General features: G+C 29.6%; 2 long non-coding RNA genes across 2 annotated transcripts; both read left to right on the forward strand.

The window, feature by feature from the left end:
* The first annotated feature begins 203 nt into the window (after positions 1 to 203).
* Positions 204 to 7,748, forward strand: LOC148679667 (uncharacterized). Its single transcript, XR_015944739.1, has 4 exons — positions 204 to 603; positions 744 to 1,731; positions 3,412 to 4,836; positions 7,220 to 7,748. It is a non-coding gene; the product is annotated as an uncharacterized LOC148679667 (long non-coding RNA).
* Positions 7,749 to 12,357: 4,609 nt separating this feature from the next.
* LOC147835664 (uncharacterized) lies at positions 12,358 to 15,873 on the forward strand. The gene is made up of 3 exons (XR_015498056.2): positions 12,358 to 13,424; positions 13,565 to 13,704; positions 15,712 to 15,873. It is a non-coding gene; the product is annotated as an uncharacterized LOC147835664 (long non-coding RNA).
* The last annotated feature ends 1,926 nt before the right edge of the window (positions 15,874 to 17,799 follow it).

Raw genomic sequence — 17,799 nt, forward strand, 5'->3', positions numbered from 1 at the left:
ACTAATGTTGATCCTGGACCATCATTATTTAAATAAAGTGTAAATTCACTAATGTTGATCCTGGACCATCATCTTTTAAATACATTGTAAATTCACTAATGTTGATCCTGGACCATCATCATTTAATTACAGTGTAAATTCACTAATGTTGATCCTGGACCATCATCATTTAAATAAAGTGTAAATTCACTAATGTTGATCCTGGACCATCATCATTTAAATACATTGTAAATTTACTAATGTTGATCCTGGACCATCATCATTTAAATAAAGTGTAAATTCACAAATGTTGATCCTGGACCATCATCATTTAAATAAAGTGTAAATTCACTAATGTTGATCCTGGACCATGATAATTTAAATACAGTGTAAATTTACTAATGTTGTTCCTGGACCATCATCATTTAAATACAGTGTAAATTTACTAATGTTGATCCTGGACCATCATCATTTAAATACATTGTAAATTTACTAATGTTGATCCTGGACCATCATCATTTAAATAAAGTGTAAATTCACTAATGTTGATCCTGGACCATGATAATTTAAATACAGTGTAAATTTACTAATGTTGTTCCTGGACCATCATCATTTAAATACAGTGTAAATTCACTAATGTTGATCCTGGACCATCATCATTTAAATAAAGTGTAAATTCACTAATGTTGATCCTGGACCATCATCTTTTAAATACATTGTAAATTCACTAATGTTGATCCTGGACCATCATTATTTAAATAAAGTGTAAATTCACTAATGTTGATCCTGGACCATCATCATTTAAATACAGTGTAAATTCACTAATGTTGATCCTGGACCATGATAATTTAAATACAGTGTAAATTTACTAATGTTGTTCCTGGACCATCATCATTTAAATACAGTGTAAATTTACTAATGTTGATCCTGGACCATCATCATTTAAATACATTGTAAATTTACTAATGTTGATCCTGGACCATCATCATTTAAATACAGTGTAAATTTACTAATGTTGATCCTGGACCATCATCATTTAAATAAAGTGTAAATTTACTATTGTTGATCCTGGACCATCATCATTTAAATAAAGTGTAAATTTACTAATCTTGATCCTGGACCATCATCATTAAAATAAAGTGTAAATTCACTAATGTTGATCCTGGACCATCATCATTTAAAAAAAGTGTAAATTTACTAATGTTGATCCTGGACCATCATCATTTAAATACAGTGTAAATTCACTAATGTTGATCCTGGACCATCATCATTTAAATACAGTGTAAATTCACTAATGTTGATCCTGGACCATGATAATTTAAATACAGTGTAAATTTACTAATGTTGATCCTGGACCATGATCATTTAAATACAGTGTAAATTTACTAATGTTGATTCTGGACCATGATCATTTAAATACAGTGTAAATTTACTAATGTTGATCCTGGACCATCATCATTTAAATACAGTGTAAATTTACTAATGTTGATCCTGGACCATTATCATTTAAATACAGTGTAAATTTACTAATGTTGATCCTGGACCATCATCATTTAAATAAAGTGTAAATTTACTATTGTTGATCCTGGACCATCATCATTTAAATAAAGTGTAAATTTACTAATCTTGATCCTGGACCATCATCATTAAAATAAAGTGTAAATTCACTAATGTTGATCCTGGACCATCATCATTTAAAAAAAGTGTAAATTTACTATTGTTGATCCTGGACCATCATCATTTAAATAAAGTGTAAATTTACTAATGTTGATCCTGGACCATCATCATTTAAATACAGTGTAAATTCACTAATGTTGATCCTGGACCATCATCATTTAAATACAGTGTAAATTCACTAATGTTGATCCTGGACCATCATAATTTAAATACAGTGTAAATTCACTAATGTTGATCCTGGACCATCATCATTTAAATAAAATGTAAATTCACTAATGTTGATCCTGGACCATCATCATTTAAATACAGTGTAAATTCACTAATGTTGATCCTGGACCATCATCATTTAAATACAGTGTAAATTTACTAATGTTGATCCTGGACCATCACCATTTAAATAAAGTGTAAATTCACTAATGTTGATCCTGGACCATCATCATTTAAATACAGTGTAAATTCACTAATGTTGATCCTGGACCATCATTATTTAAATAAAGTGTAAATTCACTAATGTTGATCCTGGACCATCATCTTTTAAATACATTGTAAATTCACTAATGTTGATCCTGGACCATCATCATTTAATTACAGTGTAAATTCACTAATGTTGATCCTGGACCATCATCATTTAAATAAAGTGTAAATTCACTAATGTTGATCCTGGACCATCATCATTTAAATACATTGTAAATTTACTAATGTTGATCCTGGACCATCATCATTTAAATAAAGTGTAAATTCACAAATGTTGATCCTGGACCATCATCATTTAAATAAAGTGTAAATTCACTAATGTTGATCCTGGACCATGATAATTTAAATACAGTGTAAATTTACTAATGTTGTTCCTGGACCATCATCATTTAAATACAGTGTAAATTTACTAATGTTGATCCTGGACCATCATCATTTAAATACATTGTAAATTTACTAATGTTGATCCTGGACCATCATCATTTAAATAAAGTGTAAATTCACTAATGTTGATCCTGGACCATGATAATTTAAATACAGTGTAAATTTACTAATGTTGTTCCTGGACCATCATCATTTAAATACAGTGTAAATTCACTAATGTTGATCCTGGACCATCATCATTTAAATAAAGTGTAAATTCACTAATGTTGATCCTGGACCATCATCTTTTAAATACATTGTAAATTCACTAATGTTGATCCTGGACCATCATTATTTAAATAAAGTGTAAATTCACTAATGTTGATCCTGGACCATCATCATTTAAATACAGTGTAAATTCACTAATGTTGATCCTGGACCATGATAATTTAAATACAGTGTAAATTTACTAATGTTGTTCCTGGACCATCATCATTTAAATACAGTGTAAATTTACTAATGTTGATCCTGGACCATCATCATTTAAATACAGTGTAAATTCACTAATGTTGATCCTGGACCATCATCATTTAAATACAGTGTAAATTTACTAATGTTGATCCTGGACCATCATCATTTAAATAAAGTGTAAATTTACTATTGTTGATCCTGGACCATCATCATTTAAATAAAGTGTAAATTTACTAATGTTGATCCTGGACCATCATCATTTAAATAAAGTGTAAATTCACTAATGTTGATCCTGGACCATCATCATTTAAATAAAGTGTAAATTCACTAATGTTGATCCTGGACCATCATCATTTAAATAAAGTGTAAATTCACTAATGTTGATACTGGACCATCATCATTTAAATTCACTAATGTTGATCCTGGACCATCATCATTTAAATACAGTGTAAATTTACTAATATTGATCCTGGACCATCATCATTTAAATAAAGTGTAAATTCACTAATGTTGATCCTGGACCATCATCATTTAAATACAGTGTAAATTCACTAATGTTGATCCAGGACCATCATCATTTAAATAAAGTGTAAATTCACTAATGTTGATCCTGGACCATCATCATTTAAATAAAGTGTAAATTTACTAATGTTGATCCTGTACCATCATCATTTAAATACAGTGTAAATTTACTAATGTTGATCCTGGACCATCATCATTTAAATACAGTGTAAGTTTACTAATGTTGATCCTGGACCATCATCATTTAAATACAGTGTAAATTCACTAATGTTGATCCTGGACCATCATCATTTAAATACAGTGTAAATTCACTAATGTTGATCCTGGACCATCATCATTTAAATACAGTGTAAATTCACTAATGTTGATCCTGGACCATCATCATTTAAATACAGTGTAAATTCACTAATGTTGATCCTGGACCATGATAATTTAAATAAAGTGTAAATTTACTAATGTTGATCCTGGACCATCATCATTTAAATAAAGTGTAAATTTACTATTGTTGATCCTGGACCATCATCATTTAAATAAAGTGTAAATTTACTAATGTTGATCCTGGACCATCATCATTTAAATACAGTGTAAATTCACTAATGTTGATCCTGGACCATCATCATTTAAATAAAGTGTAAATTCACTAATGTTGATCCTGGACTATCATCATTTAAATACAGTGTAAATTCACTAATGTTGATCCTGGACCATCATCATTTAAATAAAGTGTAAATTCACTAATGTTGATCCTGGACCATCATCATTTAAATACAGTGTAAATTCACTAATGTTGATCCTGGACCATCATCATTTAAATAAAGTGTAAATTCACTAATGTTGATCCTGGACCATCATCATTTAAATACAGTGTAAATTCACTAATGTTGATCCTGGACCATCATCATTTAAATACAGTGTAAATTCACTAATGTTGATCCTGGACCATCATCATTTAAATACAGTGTAAATTCACTAATGTTGATCCTGGACCATCATCATTTAAATACAGTGTAAATTCACTAATGTTGATCCTGGACCATCATCATTTAAATAAAGTGTAAATTCACTAATGTTGATCCTGGACCATCATCATTTAAATACAGTGTAAATTCACTAATGTTGATCCTGGACCATCATCATTTAAATAAAGTGTAAATTTACTAATGTTGATCCTGGACCATCATCATTTAAATACAGTGTAAATTCACTAATGTTGATCCTGGACCATCATCATTTAAATAAAGTGTAAATTTACTAATGTTGATCCTGGACCATCATCATTTAAATACAGTGTAAATTCACTAATGTTGATCCTGGACCATCATCATTTAAATACAGTGTAAATTCACTAATGTTGATCCTGGACCATGATAATTTAAATACAGTGTAAATTTACTAATGTTGTTCCTGGACCATCATCATTTAAATACAGTGTAAATTCACTAATGTTGATCCTGGACCATCATCATTTAAATACAGTGTAAATTCACTAATGTTGATCCTGGACCATCATCATTTAAATAAAGTGTAAATTCACTAATGTTGATCCTGGACCATCATCTTTTAAATACATTGTAAATTCACTAATGTTGATCCTGGACCATCATTATTTAAATAAAGTGTAAATTCACTAATGTTGATCCTGGACCATCATCATTTTAAATACAGTGTAAATTCACTAATGTTGATCCTGGACCATGATAATTTAAATACAGTGTAAATTTACTAATGTTGATCCTGGACCATGATCATTTAAATACAGTGTAAATTTACTAATGTTGATTCTGGACCATGATCATTTAAATACAGTGTAAATTTACTAATGTTGATCCTGGACCATCATCATTTAAATACAGTGTAAATTTACTAATGTTGATCCTGGACCATTATCATTTAAATACAGTGTAAATTCACTAATGTTGATCCTGGACCATCATCATTTAAATACAGTGTAAATTTACTAATGTTGATCCTGGACCATCATCATTTAAATAAAGTGTAAATTTACTATTGTTGATCCTGGACCATCATCATTTAAATAAAGTGTAAATTTACTAATCTTGATCCTGGACCATCATCATTAAAATAAAGTGTAAATTCACTAATGTTGATCCTGGACCATCATCATTTAAAAAAAGTGTAAATTTACTATTGTTGATCCTGGACCATCATCATTTAAATAAAGTGTAAATTTACTAATGTTGATCCTGGACCATCATCATTTAAATACAGTGTAAATTCACTAATGTTGATCCTGGACCATCATCATTTAAATAAAGTGTAAATTCACTAATGTTGATCCTGGACCATCATCATTTAAATACAGTGTAAATTCACTAATGTTGATCCTGGACCATCATCATTTAAATAAAGTGTAAATTCACTAATGTTGATCCTGGACCATCATCATTTAAATACAGTGTAAATTCACTAATGTTGATCCTGGACCATCATCATTTAAATACAGTGTAAATTTACTAATGTTGATCCTGGACCATCACCATTTAAATAAAGTGTAAATTCACTAATGTTGATCCTGGACCATCATCATTTAAATACAGTGTAAATTCACTAATGTTGATCCTGGACCATCATTATTTAAATAAAGTGTAAATTCACTAATGTTGATCCTGGACCATCATCTTTTAAATACATTGTAAATTCACTAATGTTGATCCTGGACCATCATCATTTAATTACAGTGTAAATTCACTAATGTTGATCCTGGACCATCATCATTTAAATAAAGTGTAAATTCACTAATGTTGATCCTGGACCATCATCATTTAAATACATTGTAAATTTACTAATGTTGATCCTGGACCATCATCATTTAAATAAAGTGTAAATTCACAAATGTTGATCCTGGACCATCATCATTTAAATAAAGTGTAAATTCACTAATGTTGATCCTGGACCATGATAATTTAAATACAGTGTAAATTTACTAATGTTGTTCCTGGACCATCATCATTTAAATACAGTGTAAATTTACTAATGTTGATCCTGGACCATCATCATTTAAATACATTGTAAATTTACTAATGTTGATCCTGGACCATCATCATTTAAATAAAGTGTAAATTCACTAATGTTGATCCTGGACCATGATAATTTAAATACAGTGTAAATTTACTAATGTTGTTCCTGGACCATCATCATTTAAATACAGTGTAAATTCACTAATGTTGATCCTGGACCATCATCATTTAAATAAAGTGTAAATTCACTAATGTTGATCCTGGACCATCATCTTTTAAATACATTGTAAATTCACTAATGTTGATCCTGGACCATCATTATTTAAATAAAGTGTAAATTCACTAATGTTGATCCTGGACCATCATCATTTAAATACAGTGTAAATTCACTAATGTTGATCCTGGACCATGATAATTTAAATACAGTGTAAATTTACTAATGTTGTTCCTGGACCATCATCATTTAAATACAGTGTAAATTTACTAATGTTGATCCTGGACCATCATCATTTAAATACATTGTAAATTTACTAATGTTGATCCTGGACCATCATCATTTAAATACAGTGTAAATTTACTAATGTTGATCCTGGACCATCATCATTTAAATAAAGTGTAAATTTACTATTGTTGATCCTGGACCATCATCATTTAAATAAAGTGTAAATTTACTAATCTTGATCCTGGACCATCATCATTAAAATAAAGTGTAAATTCACTAATGTTGATCCTGGACCATCATCATTTAAAAAAAGTGTAAATTTACTAATGTTGATCCTGGACCATCATCATTTAAATACAGTGTAAATTCACTAATGTTGATCCTGGACCATCATCATTTAAATACAGTGTAAATTCACTAATGTTGATCCTGGACCATGATAATTTAAATACAGTGTAAATTTACTAATGTTGATCCTGGACCATGATCATTTAAATACAGTGTAAATTTACAAATGTTGATTCTGGACCATGATCATTTAAATACAGTGTAAATTTACTAATGTTGATCCTGGACCATCATCATTTAAATACAGTGTAAATTTACTAATGTTGATCCTGGACCATTATCATTTAAATACAGTGTAAATTTACTAATGTTGATCCTGGACCATCATCATTTAAATAAAGTGTAAATTTACTATTGTTGATCCTGGACCATCATCATTTAAATAAAGTGTAAATTTACTAATCTTGATCCTGGACCATCATCATTAAAATAAAGTGTAAATTCACTAATGTTGATCCTGGACCATCATCATTTAAAAAAAGTGTAAATTTACTATTGTTGATCCTGGACCATCATCATTTAAATAAAGTGTAAATTTACTAATGTTGATCCTGGACCATCATCATTTAAATACAGTGTAAATTCACTAATGTTGATCCTGGACCATCATCATTTAAATACAGTGTAAATTCACTAATGTTGATCCTGGACCATCATAATTTAAATACAGTGTAAATTCACTAATGTTGATCCTGGACCATCATCATTTAAATAAAATGTAAATTCACTAATGTTGATCCTGGACCATCATCATTTAAATACAGTGTAAATTCACTAATGTTGATCCTGGACCATCATCATTTAAATACAGTGTAAATTTACTAATGTTGATCCTGGACCATCACCATTTAAATAAAGTGTAAATTCACTAATGTTGATCCTGGACCATCATCATTTAAATACAGTGTAAATTCACTAATGTTGATCCTGGACCATCATTATTTAAATAAAGTGTAAATTCACTAATGTTGATCCTGGACCATCATCTTTTAAATACATTGTAAATTCACTAATGTTGATCCTGGACCATCATCATTTAATTACAGTGTAAATTCACTAATGTTGATCCTGGACCATCATCATTTAAATAAAGTGTAAATTCACAAATGTTGATCCTGGACCATCATCATTTAAATAAAGTGTAAATTCACTAATGTTGATCCTGGACCATGATAATTTAAATACAGTGTAAATTTACTAATGTTGTTCCTGGACCATCATCATTTAAATACAGTGTAAATTTACTAATGTTGATCCTGGACCATCATCATTTAAATACATTGTAAATTTACTAATGTTGATCCTGGACCATCATCATTTAAATAAAGTGTAAATTCACTAATGTTGATCCTGGACCATGATAATTTAAATACAGTGTAAATTTACTAATGTTGTTCCTGGACCATCATCATTTAAATACAGTGTAAATTCACTAATGTTGATCCTGGACCTTCATCATTTAAATAAAGTGTAAATTCACTAATGTTGATCCTGGACCATCATCTTTTAAATACATTGTAAATTCACTAATGTTGATCCTGGACCATCATTATTTAAATAAAGTGTAAATTCACTAATGTTGATCCTGGACCATCATCATTTAAATACAGTGTAAATTCACTAATGTTGATCCTGGACCATGATAATTTAAATACAGTGTAAATTTACTAATGTTGTTCCTGGACCATCATCATTTAAATACAGTGTAAATTTACTAATGTTGATCCTGGACCATCATCATTTAAATACATTGTAAATTTACTAATGTTGATCCTGGACCATCATCATTTAAATACAGTGTAAATTTACTAATGTTGATCCTGGACCATCATCATTTAAATAAAGTGTAAATTTACTATTGTTGATCCTGGACCATCATCATTTAAATACAGTGTAAATTCACTAATGTTGATCCTGGACCATGATAATTTAAATACAGTGTAAATTTACTAATGTTGTTCCTGGACCATCATCATTTAAATACAGTGTAAATTTACTAATGTTGATCCTGGACCATCATCATTTAAATACAGTGTAAATTTACTAATGTTGATCCTGGACCATCATCATTTAAATAAAGTGTAAATTTACTATTGTTGATCCTGGACCATCATCATTTAAATAAAGTGTAAATTTACTAATCTTGATCCTGGACCATCATCATTAAAATAAAGTGTAAATTCACTAATGTTGATCCTGGACCATCATCATTTAAATACAGTGTAAATTCACTAATGTTGATCCTGGACCATCATCATTTAAATACAGTGTAAATTCACTAATGTTGATCCTGGACCATCATAATTTAAATACAGTGTAAATTCACTAATGTTGATCCTGGACCATCATCATTTAAATAAAGTGTAAATTTACTAATGTTGATCCTGGACCATCATCATTTAAATACAGTGTAAATTCACTAATGTTGATCCTGGACCATCATCATTTAAATACAGTGTAAATTCACTAATGTTGATCCTGGACCATCATAATTTAAATACAGTGTAAATTCACTAATGTTGATCCTGGACCATCATCATTTAAATAAAGTGTAAATTCACTAATGTTGATCCTGGACCATCATCATTTAAATACAGTGTAAATTCACTAATGTTGATCCTGGACCATCATCATTTAAATACAGTGTAAATTTACTAATGTTGATCCTGGACCATCACCATTTAAATAAAGTGTAAATTCACTAATGTTGATCCTGGACCATCATCATTTAAATACAGTGTAAATTCACTAATGTTGATCCTGGACCATCATTATTTAAATAAAGTGTAAATTCACTAATGTTGATCCTGGACCATCATCTTTTAAATACATTGTAAATTCACTAATGTTGATCCTGGACCATCATCATTTAATTACAGTGTAAATTCACTAATGTTGATCCTGGACCATCATCATTTAAATAAAGTGTAAATTCACTAATGTTGATCCTGGACCATCATCATTTAAATACATTGTAAATTTACTAATGTTGATCCTGGACCATCATCATTTAAATAAAGTGTAAATTCACAAATGTTGATCCTGGACCATCATCATTTAAATAAAGTGTAAATTCACTAATGTTGATCCTGGACCATGATAATTTAAATACAGTGTAAATTTACTAATGTTGTTCCTGGACCATCATCATTTAAATACAGTGGAAATTTACTAATGTTGATCCTGGACCATCATCATTTAAATACATTGTAAATTTACTAATGTTGATCCTGGACCATCATCATTTAAATAAAGTGTAAATTCACTAATGTTGATCCTGGACCATGATAATTTAAATACAGTGTAAATTTACTAATGTTGTTCCTGGACCATCATCATTTAAATACAGTGTAAATTCACTAATGTTGATCCTGGACCATCATCATTTAAATAAAGTGTAAATTCACTAATGTTGATCCTGGACCATCATCTTTTAAATACATTGTAAATTCACTAATGTTGATCCTGGACCATCATTATTTAAATAAAGTGTAAATTCACTAATGTTGATCCTGGACCATCATCATTTAAATACAGTGTAAATTCACTAATGTTGATCCTGGACCATCATAATTTAAAAACAGTGTAAATTTACTAATGTTAATCCTGGACCATCATCATTTAAATACAGTGTAAATTTACTAATGTTGATCCTGGACCATCATCATTTAAATACAGTGTAAATTTACTAATGTTGATCCTGGACCATTATCATTTACATAAAAAGTAAATTCACTAATGTTGATCCTGGACCATCATCATTTAAATAAAGTGTAAATTCACTAATGTTGATCCTGGACCATCTTCATTTAAATACAGTGTAAATTTACTAATGTTGATCCTGGACCATCATCATTTAAAAACAGTGTAAATTCACTAATGTTGATCCTGGACCATCATCATTTAAAAACAGTGTAAATTTACTAATGTTGATCCTGGACCATCATCATTTAAATACAGTGTAAATTTACTAATGTTGGTCCTGGACCATCATCATTTAAATAAAGTGTAAATTCACTAATGTTGATCCTGGACCATCATCATTTAAATACAGTGTAAATTTACTAATGTTGATCCTGGACCATCATCATTTAAATAAAGTTTAAATTCACTAATGTTGATCCTGGACCATCATCATTTAAATACAGTGTAAATTTACTAATGTTGATCCTGGACCATCATCATTTAAATACAGTGTAAATTCACTAATGTTGATCCTGGACCATCATCATTTAAATACAGTATAAATTTACTAATGTTGATCCTGGACCATCATCATTTAAATACAGTGTAAATTTACTAATGTTGATCCTGGACCATCATAATTTAAATACAGTGTAAATTTACTAATGTTGATCCTGGACCATCATCATTTAAATAAAGTGTAAATTCACTAATGTTGATCCTGGACCATCATCATTTAAATAAAGTGTAAATTCACTAATGTTGATCCTGGACCATCATCATTTAAATAAAGTGTAAATTCACTAATGTTGATCCTGGACCATCATCATTTAAATACAGTGTAAATTTACTAATGTTGATCCTGGACCATCATCATTTAAATACAGTGTAAATTCACTAATGTTGATCCTGGACCGTCATAATTTAAAAACAGTGTAAATTTACTAATGTTGATCCTGGACCATCATCATTTGAATAAAGTGTAAATTTACTAATGTTGATCCTGGACCATCATCATTTAAATACAGTGTAAATTCACTAATGTTGATCTTGGACCATCATCATTTAAATACAGTGTAAATTCACTAATGTTGATCCTGGACCATCATCATTTAAATACAGTGTAAATTTACTAATGTTGATCCTGGACCATCATCATTTAAATACAGTGTAAATTCACTAATGTAGATCTTGGACCATCATCATTTAAATACAGTGTAAATTCACTAATGTTGATCCTGGACCATCATCATTTAAATACAGTGTAAATTTACTAATGTTGATCCTGGACCATCATCATTTAAATACAGTGTAAATTTACTAATGTTGATCCTGGACCATCATCATTTAAATACAGTGTAAATTTACTAATGTTGATCCTGGACCATCATCATTTAAATACAGTGTAAATTTACTAATGTTGATCTTGGACCATCATCATTTAAATACAGTGTAAATTTACTAATGTTGATCCTGGACCATCATCATTTAAATACAGTGTAAATTTACTAATGTTGATCCTGGACCATCATCATTTAAATACAGTGTAAATTCACTAATGTTGATCCTGGACCATCATCATTTAAAAACAGTGTAAATTTACTAATGTTGATCCTGGACCATGATAATTTAAATACAGTGTAAATTTACTAATGTTGATCCTGGACCATCATCATTTAAAAACAGTGTAAATTTACTAATGTTGATCCTGGACCATCATCATTTAAATACAGTGTAAATTCACTAATGTTGATTCTGGACCATCATCATTTAAATACAGTGTAAATTCACTAATGTTGATTCTGGACCATCATCATTTAATTACAGTGTAAATTTACTAATGTTGATCCTGGACCATCATAATTTAAATAAAGTGTAAATTTACTAATGTTGATCCCGGACCCTCATAATTTAAATACAGTGTAAATTTACTAATGTTGATCCTGGACCATCATCATTTAAATACAGTGTAAATTCACTAATGTTGATCCTGGACCATCATCATTTGAATACAGTGTAAATTTACTAATGTTGATCCTGGACCATCATCATTTAAATACAGTGTAAATTTACTAATGTTGATCCTGGACCATCATCATTTAAATACAGTGTAAATTCACTAATGTTGATCCTGGACCATCATCATTTAAATACAGTGTAAATTCACTAATGTTGATCCTGGACCATCATCATTTAAATACAGTGTAAATTCACTAATGTTGATCCTGGACCATCATCATTTAAATACAGTGTAAATTCACTAATGTTGATCCTGGACCGTCATAATTTAAAAACAGTGTAAATTTACTAATGTTGATCCTGGACCATCATCATTTAAATAAAGTGTAAATTCACTAATGTTGATCCTGGACCATCATAATTTAAAAACAGTGTAAATTTACTAATGTTAATCCTGGACCATCATCATTTAAATACAGTGTAAATTTACTAATGTTGATCCTGGACCATCATCATTTAAATACAGTGTAAATTTACTAATGTTGATCCTGGACCATCATCATTTAAATAAAGTGTAAATTTCCTAATGTTGATCCTGGACCATCATCGTTTAAATTGAGTGTAAATTTACTAATGTTGATCCTGGACCATCATCATTTAAATAAAGTGTAAATTCACTAATGTTGATCCTGGACCATCTTCATTTAAATACAGTGTAAATTTACTAATGTTGATCCTGGACCATTATCATTTACATAAAAAGTAAATTCACTAATGTTGATCCTGGACCATCATCATTTAAATAAAGTGTAAATTCACTAATGTTGATCCTGGACCATCTTCATTTAAATACAGTGTAAATTTACTAATGTTGATCCTGGACCATTATCATTTACATAAAAAGTAAATTCACTAATGTTGATCCTGGACCATCATCATTTAAAAACAGTGTAAATTTACTAATGTTGATCCTGGACCATCATCATTTAAATACAGTGTAAATTTACTAATGTTGGTCCTGGACCATCATCATTTAAATAAAGTGTAAATTCACTAATGTTGATCCTGGACCATCATCATTTAAATACAGTGTAAATTTACTAATGTTGATCCTGGACCATCATCATTTAAATACAGTGTAAATTCACTAATGTTGATACTGGACCATGATAATTTAAATACAGTGTAAATTTACTAATGTTGATCCTGGACCATCATCATTTAAATACAGTTTAAATTTACTAATAGTGTAAATTTACTAATGTTGATCCTGGACCATCATCATTTAAATACAGTGTAAATTCACTAATGTTGATCCTGGACCATCATCATTTAAATACAGTGTAAATTTACTAATGTTGATCCTGGACCATCATCATTTAAATACAGTGTAAATTCACTAATGTTGATCCTGGACCATCATCATTTAAATACAGTGTAAATTTACTAATGTTGATCCTGGACCATCATCATTTAAATACAGTGTAAATTTACTAATGTTGATTTTGGACCATCATCATTTAAATACAGTGTAAATTCACTAATGTTGATTTTGGACCATCATCATTTAAATACAGTGTAAATTTACTAATGTTGATCCTGGACCATCATCATTTAAATACAGTGTAAATTCACTAATGTTGATCCTGGACCATCATCATTTAAATAAAGTGTAAATTCACTAATGTTGATCCTGGACCATCATCATTTAAAAACAGTGTAAATTTACTAATGTTGATCCTGGACCATCATCATTTAAATACAGTGTAAATTTACTAATGTTGGTCCTGGACCATCATCATTTAAATAAAGTGTAAATTCACTAATGTTGATCCTGGACCATCATCATTTAAATACAGTGTAAATTTACTAATGTTGATCCTGGACCATCATCATTTAAATAAAGTTTAAATTCACTAATGTTGATCCTGGACCATCATCATTTAAATACAGTGTAAATTTACTAATGTTGATCCTGGACCATCATCATTTAAATACAGTGTAAATTCACTAATGTTGATACTGGACCATGATAATTTAAATACAGTGTAAATTTACTAATGTTGATCCTGGACCATCATCATTTAAATACAGTTTAAATTTACTAATAGTGTAAATTTACTAATGTTGATCCTGGACCATCATCATTTAAATACAGTGTAAATTTACTAATGTTGATCCTGGACCATCATCATTTAAATACAGTGTAAATTCACTAATGTTGATCCTGGACCATCATCATTTAAATACAGTGTAAATTTACTAATGTTGATCCTGGACCATCATCATTTAAATACAGTGTAAATTTACTAATGTTGATTTTGGACCATCATAATTTAAATACAGTGTAAATTTACTAATGTTGATCCTGGACCATCATCATTTAAATACAGTGTAAATTCACTAATGTTGATCCTGGAACATCATCATTTAAATAAAGTGTAAATTTACTAATGTTGATCCTGGACCATCACCATTTAAATACAGTGTAAATTTACTAATGTTGATCCTGGACCATCATCATTTAAATACAGTGTAAATTCACTAATGTTGATCCTGGACCATCATCATTTAAATACAGTGTAAATTCACTAATGTTGATCCTGGACCATCATCATTTAAATAAAGTGTAAATTCACTAATGTTGATCCTGGACCATCATCATTTAAATACAGTGTAAATTTACTAATGTTGATCCTGGACCATCATCATTTAAATACAGTGTAAATTTACTAATGTTGATCCTGGACCATCATCATTTAAATACAGTGTAAATTCACTAATGTTGATCCTGGACCATCATCATTTAAATAGAGTGTAAATTTACTAATGTTGATTCTGGACCATCATAATTTAAATACAGTGTAAATTCACTAATGTTGATCCTGGACCATCATTATTTAAAAACAGTGTAAATTCACTAATGTTGATTCTGGACCATCATCATTTAAATACAGTGTAAATTTACTAATGTTGATCCTGGACCGTCATAATTTAAAAACAGTGTAAATTTACTAATGTTAATCCTGGACCATCATCATTTAAATACAGTGTAAATTCACTAATGTTGATCCTGGACCATCATCATTTAAATACAGTGTAAATTTACTAATGTTGATTCTGGACCATCATCATTTAAATACAGTGTAAATTTACTAATGTTGATCCTGGACCATCATCATTTAAATAGAGTGTAAATTTACTAATGTTGATTCTGGACCATCATAATTTAAATACAGTGTAAATTCACTAATGTTGATCCTGGACCATCATTATTTAAAAACAGTGTAAATTCACTAATGTTGATCCTGGACCGTCATAATTTAAAAACAGTGTAAATTTACTATTGTTAATCCTGGACCATCATCATTTAAATACAGTGTAAATTCACTAATGTTGATCCTGGACCATCATCATTTAAATACAGTGTAAATTCACTAATGTTGATCCTGGACCATCATCATTTAAATAAAGTGTAAATTCACTAATGTTGATCCTGGACCATCATAATTTAAAAACAGTGTAAATTTACTAATGTTGATTCTGGACCATCATCATTTAAATACAGTTTAAATTTACTAATGTTGATCCTGGACCATCATCATTTAAATACAGTGTAAATTTACTAATGTTGATCCTGGACCATCATCATTTAAATACAGTGTAAATTTACTAATGTTGATTTTGGACCATCATCATTTAAATACAGTGTAAATTCACTAATGTTGATTTTGGACCATCATCATTTAAATACAGTGTAAATTTACTAATGTTGATCCTGGACCATCATCATTTAAATACAGTGTAAATTCACTAATGTTGATCCTGGACCATCATCATTTAAATAAAGTGTAAATTCACTAATGTTGATCCTGGACCATCATCATTTAAAAACAGTGTAAATTTACTAATGTTGATCCTGGACCATCATCATTTAAATACAGTGTAAATTTACTAATGTTGGTCCTGGACCATCATCATTTAAATAAAGTGTAAATTCACTAATGTTGATCCTGGACCATCATCATTTAAATACAGTGTAAATTTACTAATGTTGATCCTGGACCATCATCATTTAAATAAAGTTTAAATTCACTAATGTTGATCCTGGACCATCATCATTTAAATACAGTGTAAATTTACTAATGTTGATCCTGGACCATCATCATTTAAATACAGTGTAAATTCACTAATGTTGATACTGGACCATGATAATTTAAATACAGTGTAAATTTACTAATGTTGATCCTGGACCATCATCATTTAAATACAGTTTAAATTTACTAATAGTGTAAATTTACTAATGTTGATCCTGGACCATCATCATTTAAATACAGTGTAAATTTACTAATGTTGATCCTGGACCATCATCATTTAAATACAGTGTAAATTCACTAATGTTGATCCTGGACCATCATCATTTAAATACAGTGTAAATTTACTAATGTTGATCCTGGACCATCATCATTTAAATACAGTGTAAATTTACTAATGTTGATTTTGGACCATCATCATTTAAATACAGTGTAAATTTACTAATGTTGATCCTGGACCATCATCATTTAAATACAGTGTAAATTCACTAATGTTGATCCTGGAACATCATCATTTAAATAAAGTGTAAATTTACTAATGTTGATCCTGGACCATCACCATTTAAATACAGTGTAAATTTACTAATGTTGATCCTGGACCATCATCATTTAAATACAGTGTAAATTCACTAATGTTGATCCTGGACCATCATCATTTAAATACAGTGTAAATTCACTAATGTTGATCCTGGACCATCATCATTTAAATAAAGTGTAAATTCACTAATGTTGATCCTGGACCATCATCATTTAAATACAGTGTAAATTTACTAATGTTGATCCTGGACCATCATCATTTAAATACAGT

Source organism: Danio rerio, chromosome 8 (assembly GCF_052040795.2).
Source record: "Danio rerio strain M-AB ecotype USA chromosome 8, GRCz13ab, whole genome shotgun sequence".
Taxonomy (NCBI): domain Eukaryota; kingdom Metazoa; phylum Chordata; class Actinopteri; order Cypriniformes; family Danionidae; genus Danio; species Danio rerio.